Source organism: Lynx canadensis, chromosome A1 (assembly GCF_007474595.2).
Source record: "Lynx canadensis isolate LIC74 chromosome A1, mLynCan4.pri.v2, whole genome shotgun sequence".
In the NCBI taxonomy this organism is placed as follows: Eukaryota; Metazoa; Chordata; class Mammalia; order Carnivora; family Felidae; genus Lynx; species Lynx canadensis.
Genome location: NC_044303.2, coordinates 176,840,347 through 176,866,351, shown reverse-complemented (window position 1 = coordinate 176,866,351; position 26,005 = coordinate 176,840,347). Strand labels below are relative to the sequence as shown.

Genomic DNA, 26,005 nt, shown 5'->3' with positions numbered 1-26,005 from the left:
TCTGGTTTCGGTGTTTGTTAAGTTCATTTTTGGAAGCTTTTCTATCTTTAGATATAATGCCTTTAAAAAAAAAAACTGATGTTGTAGTTCAAACTAGGTTGGAAGTGTCAACCTGGTCATGTGGTTTGACATACCTGAAGATACTGGTGAGTACTTCCCTGAATCATTAGTAATCATTTCAGCGCTTACTGTAGCCAAGCAAGGCACTGGAGGAATCAAAGGTGTGGAAATTGAGGTCCCTGCAAGGTCAAGAGCTGATACACAATTTGGAGAGATAAGATCAGTATACATAGAACTGTAATGCAAGGCCATGTCTGACCATGGTCCATAAAAAAGTGGTCATGATGGTGAGCAAGTTGAAGGTTCCTTGTATCACAGCAGCTCCTTGTATCATCACACCCCCAGAAATAGCACCAGAGAAATCGAGGCAGATTAAAAAGCCTGGTATAGGACAGTATTTCTGTGTTTTGGTAGCAGGCATCTGAATAATTCACTAATTTGGGGACTTTATTAGTTTTAAGAAATTAAAATTTTAAATGGATCTAAATTTTCACCAGTGCATGGCTTTTTGACAACCAGCCAAGCCAAGAATGGATTTCCTGTTTTGCAGTTTGTGCTTTTCTATTCCTCCCCGACTATCTGAACTCATTGCTTTGCCGTTCTTAGGACAAAAGAGTTTCGAGTTGAAATGACCGTCCTGCTTTCATTTCTTTGTTTCCATTCTTTACTTTTTGAACTTCAGATTTTCCTGAGAGGCAACTTCATACTTTACATTTCCAGCAAAAGGGTAGCCAATTTCATGGAATCCATAAAACCCTGAAGATCTGACATTGGAGGGGACCATGGTAACAAATGCTAGCTAACCCCATCGTTTTATAGATAAGCAGTCTGCACCCAGACAGGGAGAATCGCTTGCCTAGTTAAATGTAGCTGCTCAGAGGCAGACCAGGGAGTAGGATCCCTGGTTTTGTAATTTCCATTTGAAAGCCCTTTTCACTTGCTACCCTGACTCTCCCACAGTTGGAGCCAACTTTGAGCTTCGAGTAGAAGGGAAGACTTCTGCTAGGCTGTCTCCCATTAGAGCAGTTCACTTGACCCTTAATATCTGTCATTTAAGAAAGCAATGCAGGTGGTTACGGTGGCCACATAAAAGGATGCCACAGTCTTTGAGCCCTAGCCGTGGGGGAAGCGTGACTCCATTGCAGCTCTCCACCCAGATTCTTCTTGCCAGGCTCTGCACCCCATTATCCCTGGGGGCGGGGGAGTCTGTCTAAAACCTTCCCACTGCCACCCTGCACTGCTTTCTTGCAAACCACCACGGTTTCGAAGCTGAGCCTTGTGATGTCTCTTGTGTAGTGGCACTTCTTTGAGTGCTGCTTTCACGTGGCTTGAGTTCAGCATGCTGCATTAGCCAATAGGGAGCCTACATAGTTTTAGGACAGCAGACCTTAGCTATGGCGTGCTTGCAGCAGTGATGGAGAGCAGCATTCATGATCATATTTTGATGCATTTCCAATGTAATGGCCTAGTTTAAGGCAGAGGTCATGACCCTGGCTGATCCAAGTCCCTGATTTCTGCCTTGTTCTGTTACTTTGTACTGATGCATTTTTTTTTACTTGCCATTTGCTCTCAATTAGACATTGGGAAACCAACTGGATTACATTGCTATTTGCACTAGGGCTTGCTTGCCACTTGCTGGGATCCAATTCCTACAGACACGAGTCAGGAAGATTAGTATGTTGGCTGCACTAGTAACAGTGTGAAACACAAGGATGAGAGCCCTGAAGGGCCTGGTTCTGTGCCAGGGAGGTTTTGATTGTCCCCCAGAAGGGAGCATTCTGCTCAGTAAGCCTTCTAGGGAAGGAAAAGGCCCTAATGAGGTAATAGTTCAGGCCTGAACCTGGAAGGGTTCTCCAAACCCTACTGGGACTTACTGCTAGTGAGGCCCTAATGGCCTCAGCATAAAGCCTATGGAAGAAGACAGGAGTAGGGGCGCCTGGGCAGCTCAGTTGGTTGAGCGTCTGACTTCCGCTCAGGTCATGATCTCACGGTTCGTGGGTTTGAGCGCCACGTTGGGCTCTGTACTGACAGCTCAGAGCCTGGAGCCTGCTTCAGATTCTGTGTCTCTCTCTCTGCCTCTCTCCCACTTGCGTGCGCTTGCTCTCTCAAATATAAACATTAAAAAAAAATTTTTTTGAAACGAAGAAGAGGAAAGGACCTCCTTTCCTACCCAAATTAGAGATCAAAGACTTCCTAGATAATCGCAAGCCCCTAAAGGCCAGGTAGGGTCACTCTGTCACCTCATAGCTTTATTGGTATTGCTGAAATGAGGGAATCAGCTCAGATTCCGTGAGGGAAACTTGTCGAGTTCCCTTTGCCCAGGAAGTCACTTAACTCTTGAGCCTGTTTCCTTGTTTATGAAAGTGTTGAGAATATTAATATTAACCAGTATATAAACTCAGATACATGTTTTCTCCTCCCCTCATTCCTAGTAACTGACCCATTTTGTTACAGCATGGCCCATTGTCTGAGATGGATGGATGGCCGCGAATCACATTCTGCTTGGCAGTTCACTTGCTCCGGTGATTGTCGCGACCCCAGCTTAGAAGGAGCTCCATCCAGCCCTTTGAGAGGATATTGAAAATGTCCTTCTACAAAGCCTGTCCAGGTGAACACAGTGTGGACTCCTGGTATGATCACTAGACTAGGTGAGGCCCCAGGTTTGCAATCTTACTGCATCACTTGCAAGCTGGATTAACTTTGCACAAATCATTTAATTTATGAGCCTAAATTTTTTCTTCTACAGAATGGGGCAATACCTGCCCTTTCTGCTATCCAAGTTATTACCAAATGAGATGGTGGTGGTGAAGATGATTTGTAAATTTTAATAATACACAAAGTGTATTTTGCAAAGAAACGACAAAACTGCTGGGACCCCCTGATGACTTTCCTATTAAGATAAGCCCCAGAGGGGCAGCCAACTGATATTTTCTTCTACATTTGGTTTACCTTTTGATTAGTCATTTGTGCTTGGGTCATAGAAAAAGAAAAGGCATGCTCCAGGCTCCAGGTGTGAGCTCTCAGCAGGGAGATAGATCTCTTAGAAACCATCATAGCATAAATGTCTGGACCACATCCTTCCTGCCCTTCCAGATTCTACACGAGTTCTATGAGCCCTTCTGCCAGGACAGGAGTATTTCCAGCATGATTTGAAGATGCAATCTGAGGGGCACTGGTTGCTTTTAACAATGTTTTCCTTGTTTTCTTTCAACATAGAATGATGTCTATATACTTATTACTGACCCAACAAAATTTTATCATATGTTACTTTGACATTGCTTCAGATATAGCACCATTTTGTGCATTTCTTCTGGGCAGTTTTTTAACAACAGTGCTTGGACTCATGGGAGATTTGGCCCTGGATTTCCTTTTCCAAAAATTTGAAGAGTCAATTGCTCTTTTATTAAACTATATTTAAATTATATCTTAAAATACATATTTAGGCATTTTAGAATGGGTTCACCACCCTATCCTTGCTCCCTCCTGTTCAGAGAACAAATGTATTTTTTTTTTTTAACGTTTTATTCATTTTTGAGAGAGAGAGAGAGAGACAGCACGCCAGCAGGGGAGGGGCAGAGAAAGGGAGACACAGAATCCGAAGCAGGTTCCAGGCTCTGAGCGGTCAGCACAGAGCCTGATGTGGGGCTCGAACCCATGAACCATGAGATCATGACCTGAGCCGAAGTCAGTCGCTTAACTGACTGAGCCACCCAGGTGCCCCTAGAGAACAAATGTGTTTAAAATGAAGATGGGCTCTTAGGCAAAAGTTATGTATTTTTTTTTTCTTGCCCCTTTATTTCAACTTCTCAAGAGTTGAATGGATGGAATTAATTGTAGAAAAATCCATAATTTTCAAAGAAAAAAAAATCACAGTATAAATACCATTGTAAAGGATATTTATCATGGTACAGAATGAAAAAACACCTAAATGCCCTTAAGGAGAGGCTTAAATAAGTTATACTGCACCCAACTGAAGGAATATGGTGCATTTAATAATTTCTTTTTTTCTGGAACATATGCCTAGAAATGAGATTGAAAAGAGAAAACTACTAACATTGCTTCTGGATGGGAATCACAAGTGATTAAAATTTTCTTTTTCCTTGTTAGCATGTTCTCCTATGAAAAGGTAATACTTGAGTAAAAAACAATAACAATTATTTTAATAACAAAAGATAATAGAATATTAAGAGAAAAAGGATTTTTAACTTCTGTACATAGCAAAAAGCCTGGTGAGAAACAGACCAAAATGTTGATAATGATTATTTCTTTTATGGCTTTGTATATTTTCTAAAAAGAGCATGGTATTACTTCATAATCGGGGGTAAGAGGGAAGGCATTTTGGAGGGGACCATTGTCAAAATAGTGTTAGTACTTCCTTCAAACATTATATAACACACGCACTTTTTTTTTTCTTTGAGAGCAATTCAGGGTCAGGGGAAATGAAGTCAACTAGCTTTATTAAAACACTGAAGCTATTCTGAATCAATAAAAATCAGCAAGTTCACACAGCAATTCTGATTAACTGTTTCCATTGTGCAGGACAAAGTACAGAGCATTCAGCTTATAAAATTCTGGCCTCCTTTTGTATAGGTGTTCACAGTGACAGCATGGTGAAATGAAAGGGGAGCATTGATTTCGATTCTGCCCACATAGAAAAGTAGAAGCCTGGGGTATTAATGTTCTGGGGTCCCACATGCGTTAGAATAAGCCCCACTGTTCTTTCCCTCCCAAGTGCTCCAAGCAAGTCTTTTATTCAGGCTGTGTCACCGCTTCAGTCAAAACCTCCTCCTTTTGAAATGTGTTGGCCCTTTTTCCCCCCCAATACTCACCACCACCACCACCACCACCACCACCCCCCCCCCCGGCCAGCCGTAAAACAGGAGTATTCTAGTGGCTAAGGATGCTCAACGACTAATACTGCTACCCACGTGAATCCAGTCAGGATTCTGACATGGTTTCCATAGTTTCTTTACACTGTCCAAAGTGTGGTACTACACTGTGGGTTGCCACTCCAAAACAGAACAAGCAGAGCAGATGTTTTGTAAAAGTAGGCGATGTATTTGAGGAAGCTGGAGTGGAGAAGCTAAGTGTGACTGTGCAAGCCACAAAAGCTTTTCAGCAACACTCAACAGGTATTTCCAGCTCCTGTTCTTTGTCCCGATGTTAGCTGCTTGGAACAGTGGGAAGCAGGAGACTCCCCCTGGGCTCCTGGAGCTTGGAATTCAGCAGGGTGACAACTGGCACTGGGTGTCCCTGGTGGGTGGAGCCCGAGGTAGCCAGGTCCTGTGCCTTAGGATGGACTGGTTGCTGGGTAAGAGCACTAGAAACACTGGTAGCGGGAGGCTTCTTGAAGGAAGTGACCTTTAAGGGTAAACCCAAAGGATGATTAAGAGCTAGGCCAACGACTGATGCCGCTGTTTCAAGAGTCTGCGAGAGAGAAGTATCCTGGGTTATGGTAATAGGAATGAAATGGAGTCAGAGAAGTAGTGTTTTGGGGGCTAGCGCATATTTACTAGCATATGCAGGTGACTGATTGGATGTTAGGGGTGGGGGTAATTAAGGGACAGGAAGGAGTCCAGGTTCCCCGCTGGGTGGACATTGGAACCTTTCACTGAGATGAGGGCAGTGAGGAGTTTAGTTGTAGACAGATGGAATTTGCCGGCACCAGAGGTATGCACGTGCAGATACCCAGTGGGCAATTGTTATGTGGCTCTGGAAGTTGAGCAGGAAACCCGGGCTGTAGGTGGGGGTGTGGGGCACCAGCATGGAGATAACTGAACCTGTGAGTGTGGCTACGAGGGCCAGGAAGAGCATGTAGAGTGAGCAGAGACGCAGTCTGGGCTGGAGGCTAGGAGCATCCTCTCTTAAGCGGTGGGCAGAGAAAGAAGAGGAATCTAAAGGGACCCATGGAAAATGCCGCCTTGGCTTGGACAGCAGTCAGCACCGCCCTCCCCTCCAGCTTCCTCACATACCTTATCCTATGAGTAAGTGGGACATATTCCTATTTTACAGTTGGAGATACTGCAGTTACGTGACTTAGCCAGTTTCACCCAGAGGCTACCACCTGAAATCCGCAAAATTAGGTGCATGTACACTTGTCTGTGTTTTTCCCGGGAGCAAGTATATGGCATTCATGAGACCTCTGGAAAGGTTCAGAACCACTGTTACTAGTACTATCAACAGTAGGGGCACCTGGCTGGCTCAGTTGGTGGAGCATACGACTCTTGATCTCAGGGTTATGGGTTTGAGCCCCATGTTGGGCAAAGAGTTTACTTAAGAAAATAATAATACCAACAATAGCTGATCCTTCCCTGGTGCCTACTGTGTGCCAGGCCCTAAGGAGTTTACCCGTCACCAGACTGTAACTGGGGCAGGACAGGGCAAAGAGCAGTATCGCACATCTCTCCCCTTTCTAATAGTCTCAACCCCTCTGTGTCCCCCCAACCCCCAGGCGGGAGAAAAGACCGCCAATCTGGTCCTCTTTTCTCCCGTGGTGTTTACAGGGGCCGCTTACTGTTATTACTTCCTCTTTTAGAAGGAGAGGAGAACTGCCCCCTACTTTGTCCTAATCTCACTTCAGTTTCCACCTCGACTCCCAGTTTTCCCAAAGGTGACTCCCTTGTTTTGCCATGCTGGGAAGAGATGCTTGGATAGTGGGCAAGAAGCCCCCTCATGTCGAGCTGACTGGTTGTAGGGGCACCAGGGAAGAGCTGTGGCCAGGTCATCAGGACTCCTGCAGCCATGATCCTGGCTTTAGCCTGAGTGACAATGGGTGGGCTGACCAGGTTGCTAAGATGTCCTCAGGGTCTATATGGAAAGGCAGGCACCCTGCAGGGGCCTAGGTGGGCACTGAGGTATGGGGGCCAAGGCATGCATCTTCCCCTCCTAACAGGATAGTACCTGCACTTGGCATTCAGGTTTGTTAACGTGCTTTATGTCTTGCTGTGACTGGTGTGTAAGAACAGGTGTAGAGGATGGCACCCATTTCTTTTACACATTTCACTCCTGGGCTGGACCCTGTGAGGCCAGGGTGAAAACACTGGTGGTACCTTCCCTGGTGTTGCTGTCACACCAGGGAAATTTATGACATTGCGAATTTGCAGGGAAAACAAAAAAACCTGGGATACACAGGACCCCCCCCCACCCCACCCACTTCACCCATAGTTCTCTGAACTTTTTATTCTTATTTATTTCTGTCTTCTAGCAACCTCTCTGGACTGTTCACTTCCTGGATGTGGAAATCCAGCTTCATAGTTTTACACTGGATTGAGGCTTTCGGAGCACACTTCCATCCATAGCTCAGCAATCTATTATCAGAGTTACAGGTCTTGGTTCCTGCTGCTTATCAATCTGTTCCTCCACTTGCTGTTTTTATCGGCCTACTTCGGGCCTCACCAAGAAGAATGTCTTGTTGTACCTGTCCTTTGGGAATCTTTCCTACAACAAATGCTAGATTGTTCTCACTCTCTGGCTTCCTGGTTTGCTATCAGTTAGAGTTGCTGATACTAACAATGTATGTTCAGCTCAGTGCTGACAAAAAAACCAAACCAAAGCAAAAAACAAAATCCCACAGGAACTGCTAGCTGTCCTAGAAGTTTTCAGTCTTAGTGGAACAGACAAAACAATTTTGACAGGAATGCCGCCTTGGAAGATAACGGAATCACCAAACAGTCTGAGTTGCTGGGTGCCTTCTCTTGCCAGGCTACTTTCCCTTTGCTGCTGCTTCTCTTCTAAGAAGCTTCTGGTCACATTCCTCCCTAGAAGGTGGAGGAGGGGAGAGCCAAGACTGTTGAGCACCATTATGCATCAGGTTCTGCATTTGATTTTCAAAATCAACCTGAGGGAAGTTACACCAGAAATCAAGGAACAGTCAGCTTAGTTTGTGCCTTGCCCCAATACGTTAGCAAGAAAGTGGCCCTGAAACACATAGGTATCTTGTTGTTAACCCCTGCACCGCGGCCTCCCCTGTTATAAACTCTGTTGTTGTTATTGGAAGCTTTTCATGTCAGTCTCCTTCAGGTTCTGGGTTCCTCCAGGGCAAGGACTGTGTCTTCATGCACACATGAGACGTTCAACTTGTCATTTTATTTCTCTCTCTTCTCTTCCCCTACTCACCACTAAGCACAGGCTTGATTGACTATGCTGTCTAGTGACGTGCTTTGCATTCTCCCTAATTGAAGGACATATTAGTGTTTATGCCACTTGGTTTATTTTTTTTTCTTATGTTTTTAAATATAATTTATTGTCAAATTGGCTTACGTACAACACCCAGTGCTCATCCCAACAAGTGCCCTCCCCAATGCCCATCCCCCACTTTCCCCTCTCCCCCACCCTCATCCACCCTCAGTTTGTTCTCTGTATTTAAGAGTCTCCTATGGTTTGCCTCCCTCCCTCTCTGTTGTAACTATTTTTTTCCCCTTCCCTTCCCCCATGGTCTTCTGTTAAGTTTCTCATGATCCACATAGGAGTGAAAACATATGGTATCTATCTTTCTCTGACTGACTTATTTCACTGAGCATAATACCCTCCAGTTCCATCCACAAATTGCTGCAAATGTATGCGCCTCGATTTAATTGAGGACATAATAACACATGATATGAATAGTACAAAGCAATAAGGACATTAAGTGCTCATTTGGGTGGTAGAGGAAAGCGTATTAATGCGGGCAGTAGTAGATATGGTAGAAACAGACTTCATAAAAGATGTGGGATCTTGAGCCACGGAGGATAAATAGGATTTGGACCATAAGGGGTTATTAAGCTCCTATCCCATGGTAGGCCTGGTTCTCCATATGGGGAGTGAGGAATCAGGGTAAAGAAGTAACAGATAGAGTGGAGAAGAGCCTTGGCACAGAATTGGGGGCTTTCTGGGAGAAGAAACCAAAGCTCAGAGCTGTCACATAAAGAATACTGCATCCTACGGAGAGGTTTAGGCCAGGGGAAGAACTGAACTCTTCTTCCCCCAAAGAATGTTTTTTAGGAGAAGTAAATGAGGGACGGGTGCCGATTGCCAACCATCAATTAGTATTTTTTAGATTCACCCTCAGCAATGCTCCAGTGTCCTCAGGAATAAAATCAGTTTTTAAAAGTGCAAGAAGGACACAGCTTTTCCTGGAGATCTTCCAGCTTTGAGTTAATCAATCGCACTTCTGAAGCTGTGAAATCTTCAGGTATCATACAGGTCCACAGGGGCCTGGAAAGAAAATACTTAGACTCAAAAGGATAACACTCATTTAAATATGTACATAATCAGCAGGCAGGGCTCAGTCTGTGCTCGAATGAAGAATTGCAAACTTTAGGTCATAAGTCAAGCTAGGACCCGTGGCAACCATTTAAATTATTTTAATTATTTTCAGGAGAAAATCGGAACCCAGAGAGGTCCAGTCCCTCACCTTGGATCCTATAGTAAGTGGGCTCAAATTGAAGTCTTGGGTCCAAGAACAATGTTTCAAATACATTAAGGTTTAAAGTGGGTGAAATGTCAGCATATCCAAAAAAAAAATATCGCTGGTAGGATACACAGAGCATGGGCATTTGTGCTTGCTTCTAAGAGGGGAAAACGAATGGCCAGGGAACAGGGGTAGGGGAAAGATTTACTATTCACTGAATACCTTTTTGTACCTTTTGAATTTTGTGCTGTGTATATGTTACCTAATCAAAAAATAAATAATTTATTTTTAAGAGTTCAGCGGAGTCCTATTGCATTGTGTCCCCCATTGTGTCATGTTTGTGTTTTTTGACGAAGGTTATGTAAATGATTCTGCAGAAGCAAGGTTAAGCACTTTAGAAGTGGTGATGGCAGTTGGTTTCTACTTTGTGGCTAGAACAAGAGGCTCCTGAGCCTTAAGCCAATGCTATTCCAGAGTCCCAACTTCCTGCCAATTTTGATTGTGGCACAATCTGGCAGGATAAAACCCAGAGAAACACAAATCAATTAGCAGTCAGTGATTTCATTCACTTCAGAGCAAGATATGGTCATTAACAAACCGTGATGTCTCTGTTAGTCAAAACTGTCCTTTCCAAGACAAGGGAAGATGCAAAGTCGGGAATCCAATGTAACTCACTAGTGAACCCCTTCAATGGCAGAGCCCCGTGCTAGAAGAATCAGGATGCTCCTTGATCCCAGCGAACTGTTGCCCAGCAGAAGTGTGAAAATGATGTGTCAAAAGGGCAGTGGAACAATGGAAGAGCTAACCATCAGCTGGAGTTTTTCCAAACATAGTATTACGTGAAAGGATAGTCTGTGATGTGTTCCATGGAGATTTAATACATGAATCAAAATGTGAACAAGTGAGAGGAAACTGGCCCAAATTTCCCAAGCCAGTTTTTCTATTGATGCTTCAATTTTAAACTCCAGTTGATATGGAAAATTAGAATGTGGTATGTTAGACTTAAAAAAAAAATAATTACAATCCTGCTACTTCCTGTGCAGTAGGGAAAAGACTTATTTCTTCACTGGGCATTGAGACCCTAAAGTATTTTGAAGGATACAGAGGTGAGATTTACTTTCCCCTTAGGTATCTACATATACCCACCTATTAATATTGTTTACAAAGGTATTATTTTAGTGGCTGTTAAACTGCTAAAGTCTAGAGTTACCCTTACTTGCTATTTAGTTTACAGTACATCTTCTAAATGATGTCTTTGAAACAATCTGATAATACTACCATTCATTAACTGCTCACTATATGCGAAGCACTGTGGTAAGTACCTGGTGAATTTTTCCACTCGCTTCTCACAACCCCCATGAGGTACTTACAGAGGAAGCTCACAGAAGTTAAATAATTTGTGCTGGTTCACATACGGTAGAGGCAGGGATTCAAATCCAGCATGTTATTCAACAAGTATTTAATGACTGTCTATGTCATGAAAGGTAGAGGATAAACAACCGGGCTAGTCCCTGCCCTCTTGAAGTTTATGATCTTTAGAAGTCTTTGAATTACAAAGTCCATGGTTTTGACATTGACATTATACTACTTTCCTAGGTCTGTGCAAAGAGGAGCCACATTTTCTAAGGCAATTATTCCTAAGAGAAATATGGCAGCCTGAGGGAATCTGGCCAAGCATTTCTGTTCTCCTATCCTCCTTTCTCCATGGCTACTAAAGTCATATTTCTGTTCTGTGCTCAGAAGATAACTTCTGGGCCCTTAAGAAGTATAAAGAGGAGTCTGGAAGCACAGGCTATGGTAACAGATCTGGGTTCCGGACCCAGCTGGTTCATTTACTAGCTGCCTGACCTTGAGCAAGTAATCCCACTGAGCCCTAATTTCCCCCTCTGCAAAAATGTGTGTATTACCATTGCGCGTCCCTGTAGGGTGAACTAAATGAGATGATGAGCCCACCACACAGTACACGTTCAGGAGCAGAGGGTGGCTATTGTTATCAACAGGATTAGGGAGCACAAGAAAACCTCAGGCACATGTGTTATGAAGGTTTGTTTGTGTAGGCGCTTCTAGTTAGCACCCTGTTTGTACAGTCGTGTACAGGTATTCTCTCTCAAATGTGCACGCAATATAGTTGATCCCAGTGTCTGGGGCTTACGTACGCAATAAATATTAATTGAATGAACGAAAGACTAAAGGCAAGGTCAGTCTCAGCAAATTAAGAGGTTCAGATGTGGAGGACATACCTAAAACAGTCGATACAATTCCTCTCCTAAGCTTATGCCACTATGGTCCCGGAGCCCCCTTCAAGTTTCACTGAACTTCGAATGTAAATGCAAATTGGCATAAACATAAATATAAACGGGTATACGTATATTCAGGCCTCACCGTGTAGCTGTGAGATCAGATAAAACGCTGGATGGGAAAGTCATTGTAAATGAACCTCCTCTACAAACGTGAGTGTGGCTGGGTATCAAAGTCGGCCCACGCCCACGCAGCAGTGGCAGGCGCCAAGCCCCCGCTCCGCCCCCTCTTCCTGGTTTTTCCCGGCAATCCGCCCCTCCGGCGTCATGTGACAGGGGTGCCCTGCCGGGCCGAGTTCCTGATTGGCCCGGCTGTAGAGCGTCTCGCGATTGGCCCGAGGCCGGCGGGCCCCCGCCTCCCTCCTCCTCCTCGCCGCGGCCCACGTGAGGGGGGCGAGTCACGCGATTTCCGGGAACCCGTCAGGAAGGACATAAACAAAACAAACCGAGGCAGCATGGAGAGGGGCCGCGGCCCCTGCAGCGGAACCGGACCGAGCCCCTGAGCCGCCCCCACACGCACAGGTGAGCTCCGTTGCCCTCCGCCCAGATCCCGCAGGGGTCTGGGCTGGAGGACTAGCCAGGCGAGGGGCGGAGGAGGGCCGCTGGCCTACGAGGCAGCAGCGCCGGGGCTCTGAGCCGGGCCGGCGCGGGGCGGGGGCCGGGACCAGGGCCGAGGCTGGGGGCGCGCGGGCTTCAGGCTGCCGCCTGCCGGTCACGGGGTCCCCGGTTCCCCTCCCCCACCCCCGGCCCGGGACGGTTATATAAAAGCGCGGGGCGGCGGTAGAGGGGACCCACGGGTGGGCGGCAGGGTAGACCGGGGGTGGGCAGCTCCAGGCGTCTGTCCTGCCAGGCCGCCCGGCCCTTCACTGTTGCCTCCAAGCCCCGGGCCGTGGCTGCCGGCTACCGGCCTGTCAGAGAAGCGAGCGGGTGGGAGGGGCCGGAGAAGGGAGGGGAGGCGAGGCTGGCGGGGGAGGAGAGAGAGGGGCGTGTGAGGAAGGGCCGGGTCCACTAAGGTTGGAACCGTGCAGGCAAGAGACTAGGAAGCGCGAGCTGGGGGTGGGGGGGCTCCAGGCAGGGGTGTCTCTGGGGTAGCCGCTCCCCCTTCCCGTCTCCGCCCCAGAGACGGGCGAGAGGGGCCTCCCTCCCGGGATTTGTTTATATGTCTTCTCAAAGCAGCTTGAAGCGGCTCGTAGGCGGAGCCCTCAGCGCGGAGTGGCAGGCCGTTCGGCCCAATGGGGCAGGCGGACGGAGACTGCCGCGCCAATGGGCTTGGGGGAGGCGGTGCCGCGGACCCCCCCCTAGTTTGTTAGGCTGTGCCGGGGGGTGGGCCGGGTGGGGCGGCCATGTTAGATGGGAGGGGACCGGTGGTGGTGGGTCACTGAGAGGGGAGGAGACAGGGCAAAGGGCGAGGGAGCCGGGCCGGGGGCGTTTCGGGTGTCCGAAGGCGAGTCTGATCGGACCAGGAAGTAGCTCAGGGGAGCCAGACCCCGACCCACCGCTCTCCCCTCCCGAGCAGAGGAGGCAGGGAAGTACCGAGGGCAGTCTAGCCGCCCATGGGGGTGGTTCCTGGGACTAGATGGAGCTCAATCTCTGGATTCTCCCTCTTTCTCTGCCCTACCCTTCCTGACAAACACGGCCGCCAAACCCTGTAATTGCTCTCTTCTAATCCAAGAAAGCAAACCTTTTTGCTGTTTTCTGAGCGGGCTTGAGCCTTACGACTACCTTAAGAAGGTACTTGGATAACTAGCGGTCTGAATTTCGGCACAAGGCCTCAGATAGAGGCAGGCAGTGAGGAGGAAGTTCTGCTTCTCTGGATTTTGCACAGAAGCCGGGACTAGAAAAAGCCGAGAAAGTTAAGAGCTGGGTGGGGTTTCCATGTTTTCATCAGGGTACCTTCTGAAGATCGCCCCCGCACTTGCTTGTCCAGTCTTAGGAGTAATTTGCCCCTCCTGCTAACATAAATCTGTAGCTCACGTGAATCAATTTCATGAGAAAACAGCCTTCAGAAAATTATTTACATTTGAAGGCTCTTTAGGAGTTTGTCTTCTGAATATCCTGCAGGTGAGGAATAGGATCAAGATCTGACTTAACTTCCTTTTTAAAAAGCAGAAGAGAAGACTTTTGTGTAAATCTGGTCATCTGTGGTAAACTGGTTGTCACTTGATTGTACTGTTCAATATTTCCCCCCGTTTTCTTTTTATCCAAAATAGCTAGGAAAGCACCAAAGATGAAGGGGGGAGATGGTATGAGTAGTTAGAAAATCAGTTATTTTACTTTGTTTCCTGGTTATTTTGGCATCCCGTCGCCTTATTAAATGCTTGATTTAGATTTATGTTCACGTCACCTTACAACCTGTAACTGCACTCGTATTGTCGAGGGTACCAGGCTGCGTGTTGATGCATCTTTGGTTAAACACTTAGGGTATCAAGGAGAGGCTATTCAAGAGTTGTCTGTATTTACGAATAGGCGTTATCTCCTATTGTAACTGGAGAATAATAATAATCGGTAAATAAATGATTTGTTAATTTCTGTATTAATTGGACATGATAGACTCAGTACTGTTAAGAATGATACGTAAAAATGTAATCCCTGATTTTTTAACAGACGTCAGTTCTTAAATACAACTTTTATAGCAAAGAAAGTATTAGCTTTTTTTTTTTTTTTCTTATTTGAAGAATGGCATAAAGAGGGGTGCCTGGCTAGATCAGTGGGTAGATCATGCCGCTTTTGATCTCGGGGTCAGGTTCAAGCGCTACATTGGGCCTAGTGCTTACTTAGATAAAATAAATGGAGAATGGCAAATAGATCCAGCAGGACTTACTTGACTGTAATTCTTCCCTATGACTTACATACCAACTTTGGGATTTTTAGACTAGTAAGCATAGAAGAGGCTGAATACATCCAGAAGAAGAGATTTTGGATGTTCCACTTACCATCCCATTCTCTGTCGTGACAGGTGAAAGCAAACTTAGAAAGATTATGGCCTACTTTGTTTACTGGTTCACTGTGTGTGGGCTCTTGGATGCCAGCTTAAGGAGTAAAAGAATAACTTGCATGGTTCCCTGGTGGTGGTTAACTATACAAGTGACAGTGAAAGTCAGTAAGTTTGTATGTTTATTCTATTAATGTAACACAGTTTTTAAAAGATTAAGAGTTGAATCCACCATTTGCTTTGAAAGTTTAGTTTTTAGTCAAGATTGACAATTATATGACTTGGAATGAATCAGCAGAGGTTTGCTTCCCTGTGGGTTTTGACTTGGATGTTTTGGGGAAGAATTCTCTTTCATTGTATTCAGTAGTTCATCATCCAGGCTAGGTAAACTCTTAGGCGACATAATTTGTCAGGTCATTAGTCTGATGATTTTAAGATAGGGGTTGACAGACTTTTTCTGTTCAGGGTCAATTAGTAAATACGTAGGCTTTGTGGGCCATGTAGTCTCTGGCCCAACTACTCAGCTCTGCAAATTGCATGAACAGCCATAGACAATTTGTTTGGGGCTGTATTGTAATAAGATTTATTTACACCAGCCGGTTGTGGTTGAAGGTTGTAGTTTGTCAACCTCTATTCTAAGATATCAGTCACTGGGTTTTAATTACTTAGATGTCTAGATATTGCAGCCTATATGAACATGCATCAAAAGTAGTAATTGGAACACTTGTAGAATGTACGTATCTCTTGAAGAACTTTTAGAATAAGAGCACATGGGAGTATTGTATTCTATATTTTTATATCATTTGTGGATAGATGTTTTCCTGAAAAGACATTTTAAAGCAAATGTTGGAATATTAAGTCCTATTTATTTTAGAGATGCATTCTGATTGAAAAGATTTTGCTTTTTAAGGTATGATACCTAAGAACCTTAATACAGTCGAGAGTATGGTCCTGTTGATACCTAAAAGTGCATTTAGGTTATCATGCCTAATAAAACTGTGTATAGCTGTTTGAAGAGATGTCAGTGAATCGTCCACACACTTAGCTCTTATATACATCATGCAGTTAATTTGGAAGCCACACTGATAGTGCCATTGCCTGAGATGTTTGTGAAATTACCTAAATAGGGTTGGGTACTTTTTCACACAAGACCCCAAAACGTACAGATTGCTACCCCTTCCCTTCCTTGGAAAACGTCAAGTGGTGCTAAGTGCCCACTGAAGCCGAGATGCCAAAACCTAAAAATACTACACAGGCATATACTTAATTTTCTCATGGGTGGCTTTTTGCTTAGTTTCTGTGTAGTATTTCTCCAGTTTTGTTGACTTGAACTGGATTTCAAGTGCGAGCATGACAGTTGAGAAAGGAGAATATATTGATCTCTTAAAACTGATAAGCATCATGTGGCCTATAATCTTTTTTCTAGTTAACCTGCTGTTTGCCTGGGTGACTGTGGGTAATCCAGTTTATTAATTTGTGATGGGAGAGATTAATATTTTCTGTCTCACAGTGGGATTGGGAAAGTGTCAGTTACTGTATTCCCAAGCTTTTCTACTTTGAATATGCTAATACTTCCAGCTGCTTGGAACCACCTCTCAAATCTCTCTTCCGTTTTTTTTTCTCATAGTTTAATTGCCTCTCAATTTATCTTTATTAGTACTTGTTCTACTCTACAGTATTTATCTACTCATTTATCTCATCTACCTGGTGAGCAACTTGAGATCAGAGTCTGCCTCTTTATTTCTATATCCCCAGTGCCCAACATCTTTTAGTGCTTGTGAACTGTTTAATTAAATGAGTAAATCGGTGCCTGGATGGCTCAGTCGGTTAAGCATCCGACTTCAGCTCAGGTCATGATCTCACAGTTCGTGGGTTTGAGCCCCACATCAGGCTCTGTGCTGACAGCTCAGAGCCTGGAGCCTGCTTCAGATTCTGTGTTTCCCTCTCTCTCTGCCCCTCCCCGGCTCATACTCTCTCTCTTTCTCTCTCTCTCTCTTTCTCTCTCTCTCTCCCTCTCTCTCTCAAAAATAAATAAACATTAAAAAAATTTAAATAAATGAGTGAATTGCTAAAGATTGCTTATCTGGAAGGCAGTAAGTCAGTTTGCTATTGGTAGAGATGTTGGGCTTAGTTGGAAGGGAGGAATTAATCACCATCTATTTCACTTAAAAATTGACCTTTTAAGAAAGTTTATGTAAAAGCTATTTTGATGATGTCTTAAAATCTCTTGAATTCTTAAAAAATTTTTTCAGATACATTCTATTAGTTAAATTTGTTGAATATTCCTTCTAGACGCATGCATACAGATATGCACGCGCACACACATAAAACCCCTGTGCCTTGTCCTTTGGATTTGTCATTAGCTCTTGGCACACTTGGTCTCTGAGTGTTTGGCAAATGTGAGTGGAACCTCTTATTTCTTAGAGGTTTGTGATAATTGTTCATCTGTATAGCAGTGTTCCTTGTCTTGGGGAAGCACTGTAAAATCGTTCTTGCTACTAAGTCTGGTTCATCCCAGTGGGGACAGTTAGACTCAGAGTTTGTTGCAGGGGACTGCAGTGCTACTTGGTGACTGCAGTACCATCCCGTTCCTCTGCCAGCCAAGCCTTACATGCTTTTTCACCAGTTCATGACCTTTCTTCCAAAACGGAACTTTACTCCCTAAACGACTTTCTAAACCGCTCATCTCCCCACTGATTCCCAGCAATTCTGATCATCCTCCTATTCTGTCCATTTTTTTCCCTCTGCTATTCTGTCCTCTTAACACCAAACCCACTTTTACATATTTTGTTACAAAGTCATGTTTTACTTATTTATCCTTGGGTGTTGTTGACTTTGACAGTTTCCCTGTGAAAGTATTATGAGCGTGCTAATTTTGTTCCCTCCAGTTTTCTTCAGATTCTTTTTGTACACTTATTTTCTTTAGTATATGATGTTCTGCCTTTGAGGGTTTAAGGTGCTTTTTTTTTTTTTTTTTTTTAATTTCAGAGAGGAAATTCCTTCTTTGACTACTACACACTATTCCTGATGCAGTTTGCCTTCTCTTTATGTTTTTGTCATTCACTGGAAATTTAAAGCATTACAAAAATAAAACTTCAAGGGGCATCTGGATGGCTCAGTCTAAGTGTTCAACTCTTGATATTGGCTTAGGTCATGATCTCATGGTTCGTGTGATCAAGCCCTGTGTCAGGCTCTGTGCTGACAGCGTGGAGCCTGCTTGGAATTCTCTCTCTCTGCCCCTCCCCTGCTTGAATGCTCTCTCTCTCTCTCTCAAAATAAATAAACTTAAAAAAATATATTAAAAAAAAAAGTTGACCATGGGCCAGTTAAAAGAAAATAAAACTTTGCAAAAGGGTCCTTTATGGTATGGGGAGGAAGTAGGGGTAGGCCATGTGGGCTCTTGTTCAAAAGATTCACTGTAGAATCCCTTTAAACAGCAAGGCTTCTAGCTTCCTACTTGTGATGTATAAGATGTATAAAATTTCCTACTTGTAAAAAGACTTCACAGTTTTTTTAAATGCTTTTTAGTAAGGGTTTTCATCCTTCCTATTGAATGCTCTACTGGAGTTGCTCATAAACTAATAGAGGAGACCGACATTGCAGTTCAACAGGATAGCATTTAGAACAACATGTTCTGAAGATATGGAAGAGGGACTACTAACTCTGCCTGTGAAAGTTGGAGAAACTTCACGGAAAAGGTCTATTTGAACTGGGTTTGGTTTTTTTTAATACTTATTTTTGAGAGAGAGAGTGCGCGCGGGAGCAGGGGAGGGGCAGAGAGAGAGGGAAACAGAATCCCAAGCAGGCTCCAGGCTCTGAGCTGTCAGCTCACACAGGGCTCGTACCCACAGACCACCATGAGATCATGACCTGAGCCGAAGTCAGACACTTAACCCACTGAGCCACCCAGGTGCCCCTGAACTGAGTTTTGAAGACCAGCAAAGGAAGCATTCTAGTTCAGTCAAGGAGGTATAAAAGGGGTATGCGGGGCACCTGGCTCAGCTGGTAGAGAATGTGACTCTTGATCTTGGGTTCAAGAGTTCAAGCCCCACGTTGGGTGTAGAGCCTACTTAAAAAAATGAAAGATGATGTATGCAATTTGTGGGATAGGCTTGGGTATGAGAAGGCTTCGCCTAAGGCAGGGTCATGGAGAGGGGATAGATGGAAGGGGAGGAGACTACTTGGTGAGATTTAGGAGGAAAGTGCTTTTTTGTTTTCCCCTTGTTCTCTACTTCTCCTGGGCCTGCTCTATACTGCCAGGTCTCTGGTCTCTTTTCTCTGTAGCTCTGACTTTGATTAGATGCTCTCTTTCCCCATAGTTGTTAGTTTTTCTTTTAGTCCTTCATCAAGATCTAACATATCTCCTTTCTCTCTTACAGTTTGTCAGTACCAACATACCTTTTATTCTGACCAAATGTGTCTCTTGCCTTTATTTTACCTCCTTGCTTGCATCCCTTTCTTTATTCCCTTTGAGTTTCTTTTCACCTTTTTTTTGACTCTTGCTTTTCCTTTTCATTTTGCTTTATTTAAAAACAAAAACACTTTCACGCATTTTCTTTCTGCTTATTTTGCATTTGAGCAGTAATATATGTCTGAGTTGATTTCCTTTTGGGAAGTCTTGTGAAATCAACTTGTCTTTGATACCTATCCAAGTACTGATTATCCATCTCTATGAATTTCCTTTTATGAAGCATTTTCTTTGTATTCAGAGATGCCATTTCTCATAGGTTACAATGCAGAATATAATCACTTACAGATTTTGTTTTCTATCTCTTATGCACCTTAAAATTATTCTATGTTGAGATCCAATTCATATATCACCTTTTCCTGACGTTTTCCCGAAATTACCCAAGTAGAGATGATAGTACTCTTCTCTGTAGTTTTATAGTATTTTCTAAACACCTCTTTTTAAGTCAGCTTTATTGAGGTATAATTTGCATAAAATAAAGTTCACCTAATTTTTAGTTTTGACAAATATATGCAGTCATCTAATTACCTCTGCAGTCATGATAACGGAACATTCCCAAAAAGTTCCCTCATGACCCTGCTTCACCTCTGGCCCCCAATCACTGATTTACTTCCTATTACTATAGTTTTCTCTTCCTGGAATTTCATTTCATTTATTTATTTGTTAATGTTTATTTTGAGAGAGAGTGTGTGCGCGCAGAGAGGGGAGGGGCAGAGAGAGAGGGAGACACAGAATCTGAAGCAGGCTCCAGGCTCCGAGCTGTCAGCCCAGAGCCTGACGTGGGGCTCGAACCCACAGTCCACAAGAGTGTGACCTGAGCTGAAGTGGGACCTTTAACTGACTGAGCTACCCAGAGGCCCCTCCTGGAATTTCATTTAAATGCAGTCATAGAATGTGTTGTCTTTTGAGTCTGTCTGCTTTTCCTTAACATAATGCTTTTGAGATTTCATGTCATTTCAAGTATCAGTTGAGTACTTGTTACTGTATGGATGTACCACAGTCTGTCCATCCATTTTGGGTTTGCTTCCAGATTTTAGGCCATTGTGAATAAAACTGCTATAAACATTCATGCGCAGATCTTTTAAATACTTCTTTTATCATTAACTATCTTTGATTTGGAGGTCCAGTTGCAGAATGCTTACGAGTAAAAGTCCTGGAGTTAACTGTATTCACAAACAGGCTTTTTGCTTGTGCTGTGGTTTTTGGCAATGTGTTAGCTTAGATACCTCATCTGTAAAATGCAATTGGTAGAGATTGGAGCAAGCTGGAGAGCACAGGCCAGTTTAAAGGGATAACTCATTTCAGTTTGAGTGATTCAGTTCAAGTGATCTTGCTGGAAATATGTACCCAGTGACTACCCCCCCCCCAAGAGAGTGGCATTTGTTAACAGGATTCAGAAATTTTATATGAAATTTCCAATTTAAATGCTGGTAGTTAAAATTAAATTTTTTTAATTAATTTTTTTCATTTTAATTTTTTCATTTTAATGTTTTCATTGTGTGAGCCGAAAAAAACCCGTATGTAGGCATTGATTTGTGGCTCCAGTTGGAGACCTTTGTCTTAAATCTTCAGTTAACTTTGTGTTTTGTTTTAAATTGTGTATATTCCTGGTAGAGTGAACTTGGTAGGATCTTGCTCCCTAGTAGCTTAGCATAATAACTTGTGGTTGTCCAACCTCCCCAGTGAAAAACGAATGAATTACTATAAATGAATTTCGTTCTTTTCTCTGGTAGGATTATCAGAATTCTGAGTGTCTGATGGGAGGGTGGGATCAGATTCTTTTTACTTTTGGTACTTCTTTGATAGTGGCTCATTCTATTCAAAGTTCTGTTTTCCTGGCAATTGAGATAGTCCATCTCCTTTGGTTTATTCTGAACCCTATTGAGACAAGTATAATATAAACTGTGTGTATTTATTAGGAACTGTGTAAGGTATTACGGATATAAAGATAAGTTTTAGGGGTGCCTGGGTGGCGCAGTCGGTTAAGCGTCTGACTTCAGCCAGGTCACGATCTCGCAGTCCGTGAGTTCAAGCCCTGCGTCGGGCTCTGGGCTGATGGCTCAGAGCCTGGAGCCTGTTTCCGATTCTGTGTCTCCCTCTCTCTCTGCCCCTCCCCCGTTCATGCTCTGTCTCTCTCTGTCCCAAAAATAAATAAACGTTGAAAAAAAAAAAAAAGATAAGTTTTAAATGTTAAGTCCATTCTCTTGAGTTACCCATAATCTATGGTGAAGCTAATATAACTATAAAAAAGATAAACTGTATGTAATTGGACAATTAGAGCTATAATCTCTCTGAAGAAAGCCTTTCCCTCTTGTAATTTTCTTGCCAGTTTTTTTTTTTTAAGATTTTTTTAAGTGATCTCTACACCCACTGTGGAGCTTGAATTTACAATCCTGAGATCAAGAGTCATGTGCTCCACTGATTGAGCCACCCAGTCACCCCTACTTGCCAGTTCTTTATTGTTGTGTTGTGTTGTGTTTTTCTTTTCTTTCTTTATTTTAACTGTTTATTTTTGATAGAGCACGTGTGCACACGGGGGTGGGAGGAGGAGGGGCAGAAAGAAAGGGGGACAAAAGATCCGAAGCAGGCTGTGCTGACAGCAGGGAGCCCAATTTGGGGCTCGAATTTGCTAACGGTGAGATATGACCTGAGCCGCAGTCGGCAGCTCCACTGACTGAGTCACCCAGCTGCCCTTATTTTATTTTTAAGTAATCTCTACACCCACTGTAGGGCTCAAACTTACAACCCAGAGATCAAGAGTCACACTCTATCGACTGAGCCAGCCAGGTGCCCTGCCAGCTCTTTATTGTGTACAGAGATGACTAGCTGGCAGCTTTATGAATTACTTTGTAAATCCAAAGATTCTTTTGCTGATTAAACCAGCATAATTGACACTGACCCTCATAAACCAGGACAAGGATGTTAAATGACCTGTGTTGCCTGTGTATACCTTATACATCCTAGTGCCAAGCAGTTGAGTTTTTGTGATAATTAAGTGTGGAATTTAGACAATCTAGGACTCTGAGTTGAGTTTGGGTGTATACCTTAAGTAGCTGCAACGCCCCAGGATTATTTTATAACAAGGAAGAAATCTTAGAATAAAAAATAGCCACAATTTATTGAGTAGCTATTTATCTGTTTTGTGCCAGGGCACATATTAATGTGAATCACAAAATCCCTGCAAAGTGAGATGGGGAATTCTTCTTGTATTTACAAATAAAAGAAGCCAAGTAAGAATCTAGAATGAAATTCCAAATACTTATAAAGCAGAAACTTTTATTTTGAATCTAGAGTTTGCTTCTCACAGAGCAAGCCTTTGGAGTACTAGAGCCAAAGAGCCAGCCTTTCTCAGTGTTGAAAGAAAAGACTGCAAAAAACTATTCACAACCTCTTTGTAGCCTTATGCCCATAACCCCTGTACCTGCTGTTCTGTAGTCTTGTGCCAGTGGTGTAGCTCATTTCACACAATAGAATTTGAAGAGGATTTCAAAATTGTTGTATATATTTTTGCTACTTTTCAAAAGTGTCCAATCTGGGAAAGGAGGGAGGAAACGAAGTTTGAAGAAGAGCCCAGATCGCTGATAATGAGTGCTGAAGTTGTTAGGGTATGTCCAGCGTGTCTCGTGATGGTTATTCTGCTGGAATCTTGCAGGATGGTTCAAGCGTGTTTGCTTACACCACTGTCTGTTTCTATGCTACGACCTTTAATCCTGCGGGTTCCTTTTTACACTTTGTAGCTCTGCTGAAGAGCTCAGAAAACTAAAGGATTCTTTAAAATTTCAGCGTTTAACCTGCAAAAATATCTTGTTTTAATTAAAAATGGGAGTGGGAAGAGACAGAACAGTGTAACATGTATCAGTCCAGTGCCTTAATTCAGTTGGTTTAAATAAAATTTAATCCTACTCCGTCCTCTTCCCTCTCCTCACTAAAGAAGAATTCTCTCTGGTCTTCAGAATTGACTGGAATTCAGATAATACTTTTCCTGGTTGTGTAAAAGAAAATTCAGGAGTACAATTTAAAATATTTTTATTATATGACACTACAGTGATTCAAGACTCAAATTAACAAGCTACTACTAGATAACTTCAGAGCACATAAGAGATGATCAATAAATATACAGTGCCCTTGAATATCATGTGGGTCAGGGGCACTAACCTTCCCCTCCCATGCAGTTGAAAACCATGTGTAACTTTTCACTCTCCCAAAATTTAACTATTAATAGCCTGCTGTTGACAAGAAGCCTTACCGATAACATAAACAATTGATTAGCACGTATTTTGTATGTTGTATATATTATATACTGTATTCTTACAATAAAGTAAGCTGGAGAAAAAAATGTTCTTAAAATCATAAAGAAGGGAACATACTTTTACAGTACTGTACTTATTGAAAAACATTTATGCATAAGTAGACCCACACAGTTCAAACCCATGATCCAAGGGTCAATTGTATACTAAATGACTGACTTCTTTGTATGTAAAGAAAGTTGCACCTCTGACTCCTTATCCAGAAAGACCTGTGATCTTAGGGGATTTCCCATTCATTGTCCGTCAGCTCTTGTCTGGATGCCTGTCCTGGGAAAGGCATTGCTTTTGGCACTGTTGTGAAATAGAGATGGTCGTTCTCAAAGATTTTACGATCTGATAGTGGAGACAAGGGATTGAGGAGGAGGAAGAGAAAAGCCATTATGAGCAAAGGCATAAAAGGCCAGAGCCTCACTGTTGGAAATTCCTGGTGGAATGAAGTGAGATTGTGTGTACCTCAAGGGTTTGATGGAATTGAAAGATCAAGCTAATATTAGTGTTATAAAATGGTAGTGGAAGATGGGATTGGAAAGGTAGTTTCATTGTATCTGAGTATTTTGAACATTATCCAAGACATTTCTGGGAGTTGATGAAAATTTTTGAGCACAATGCTAATAGAAAGTGGTGGTTTAGGGAGAAAATACAGTGGGACATAAGAACTGGAGAGAGGGGGGGAAGGTCTCTAGGGCAGCAGGAAGGTCTGTAGGGCAACTATTGGAATGGTAAATATAAAACGATGAGGCACAAGTAAGAGTTGAGAAAGTGGGAAAGGCAAAGATGAACAGATGCCTGTGTGCTGGGTACAAGGTAAGTTGTCTGTGTATCTTTGTTAAGAGAACTGGCATGATTTAACAAAGACTTGAGGAGGAAGAAAAGAGGGTTGAGATCAGTGTTCCATGCCTGGATGTCTGAAAGTGGTAGTACTGCTGACAGAATGGAAATGTTTGGATAGGAAGGTGACATGCTGTGTCTGAGGTCATGGGATGTGAATGAACATGGAAATACCTGGTTCTCAGAAGGTAGGGCTCATGCATTCACATATTTAGGCTGAAGGTGTGGATTTGGAAGTCTTCTGGAGATGCACTGAACGAGACAGTCTCTATAATGATAGGTTTGCACAGAGGCATTTACTAAATGACCTCAGATAAATCCCTTATCCTTGCTGGACTTTTTTTATTAATGTAAAAATGGTTGGACAGAGGTTAGGGCATGGCAGTGATGTTAATACGTACCCTAACTACTTCACCAACTTGTTTTATCAAATGACGGGGTATAGCAACGTGCCTGTTGTATGTAAACAGTGATACAGGTATAAACTTGTGAATATTTTGTCGCCAGTGGTAACCAAGTGTGGCTGGGGTTAGAAATGCATTCTTTAGTTCTGTCAAAAACTGTCCCATACTCTTATTCTTGTGCTCTGAACAACTTAATTGATAGGTTTCAATGCTTCAGAAGACCCCTAATATCTTGTAGTTAATAGTTTTTAGAAACAGAAAGTAGCTCTTCCTGGGGGCGCCTGGATGGCTCAGTCGGTTAAGCATCCGACTTCGGCTCAGGTCATGATCTCACGGTCCATGAGTTCAAACCCCACGTTGGGCTCTGTGCTGACAGCTCAGAGCCTGGAGCCTGCTGCGAATTCTGTGTCTCCCTCTCTCTCTGCCCCTCCCCTGCTCACACTTTGTCTCTTCTCTGTCGCAAAAATAAACATTTAAAAAAATTAAAAAGAGAAATAAAAAGTAGCTCTTCCTGTTTAACTCACGTCGATCCAGACACCTGCTTTAACGGTCTTTCTTTTTGGATCCCAAAGGGTTTTAAGTAAGCTCCCATATGTTTCTGTAGGTCAAAGATTAAAATTGGGCAGGAGCCTTTGGAAAGGAATTGAATAAAATTCTGAGAGGTCTTATGTCTTCCTCCAAAACTGTATTTCAGGGAGAGATCATTTTTGAGATGTAGTATCTTTTCTTAACTCCTCAGGATTCTCAGTAAAATGTAATTATTTTAATTAAAATATCCGTATTTTTAAAACTCTCTGAATGTGAGGATAAAAGGGGACTATCGGATTTACCCAGGAATAAAGAGTTTACAAAATGGGGCACCTGGGCGGCTCAGTTGGTTAAGCATCCGACTTCAGCTCAGGTCATGATCTTGCGGTCCATGAGTTGGAGCCCCACATTGGGCTCTGTTGCCGACAGCTCAGAGCCTGGAGCTTGCTTCAGATTCTGTCTCTCTCTGTCTCTCTCTGCCCCTCCCCTGCTCATACTCTGTCTCTCTCAAAAATAAATAAACATTAAAAAAACAAAAATTAAAAAAGTTCACAAAGTGTTACGGTAGGAGGATTACATCTGCTTATATAGGGCCATGATAGGTACTACGTGGCTAAGAAAATGATCTTTTCTCACTCAGTATGAGGGAAAAGATACGTCTTTCTCTCTCTTTACCCTGCTCTTTTCCTTAAACACCAGCAGCAGCAAGGTTTGGAAAATAAATAATGGGGGTCTTTTGCTAATAATTCCAGACATAAAGTATAACCATTTAGTGTGAAGTGTTACCTGTTTT

The 26,005-nt window shown here is 43.2% G+C and overlaps 1 protein-coding gene across 1 annotated transcript in view; it reads left to right on the top strand.

Moving 5' to 3' along the window:
* The first annotated feature begins 12,158 nt into the window (after nt 1–12,158).
* CREBRF (CREB3 regulatory factor) overlaps nt 12,159–26,005 on the top strand; it is a 58,216-nt gene continuing 44,369 nt past the window's right edge. The window contains exon 1 of the mRNA XM_030327513.1: nt 12,159–12,267. The gene's annotated coding sequence lies outside the window, so the exon portion shown is untranslated. The remainder of the gene's footprint in view (nt 12,268–26,005) is intronic.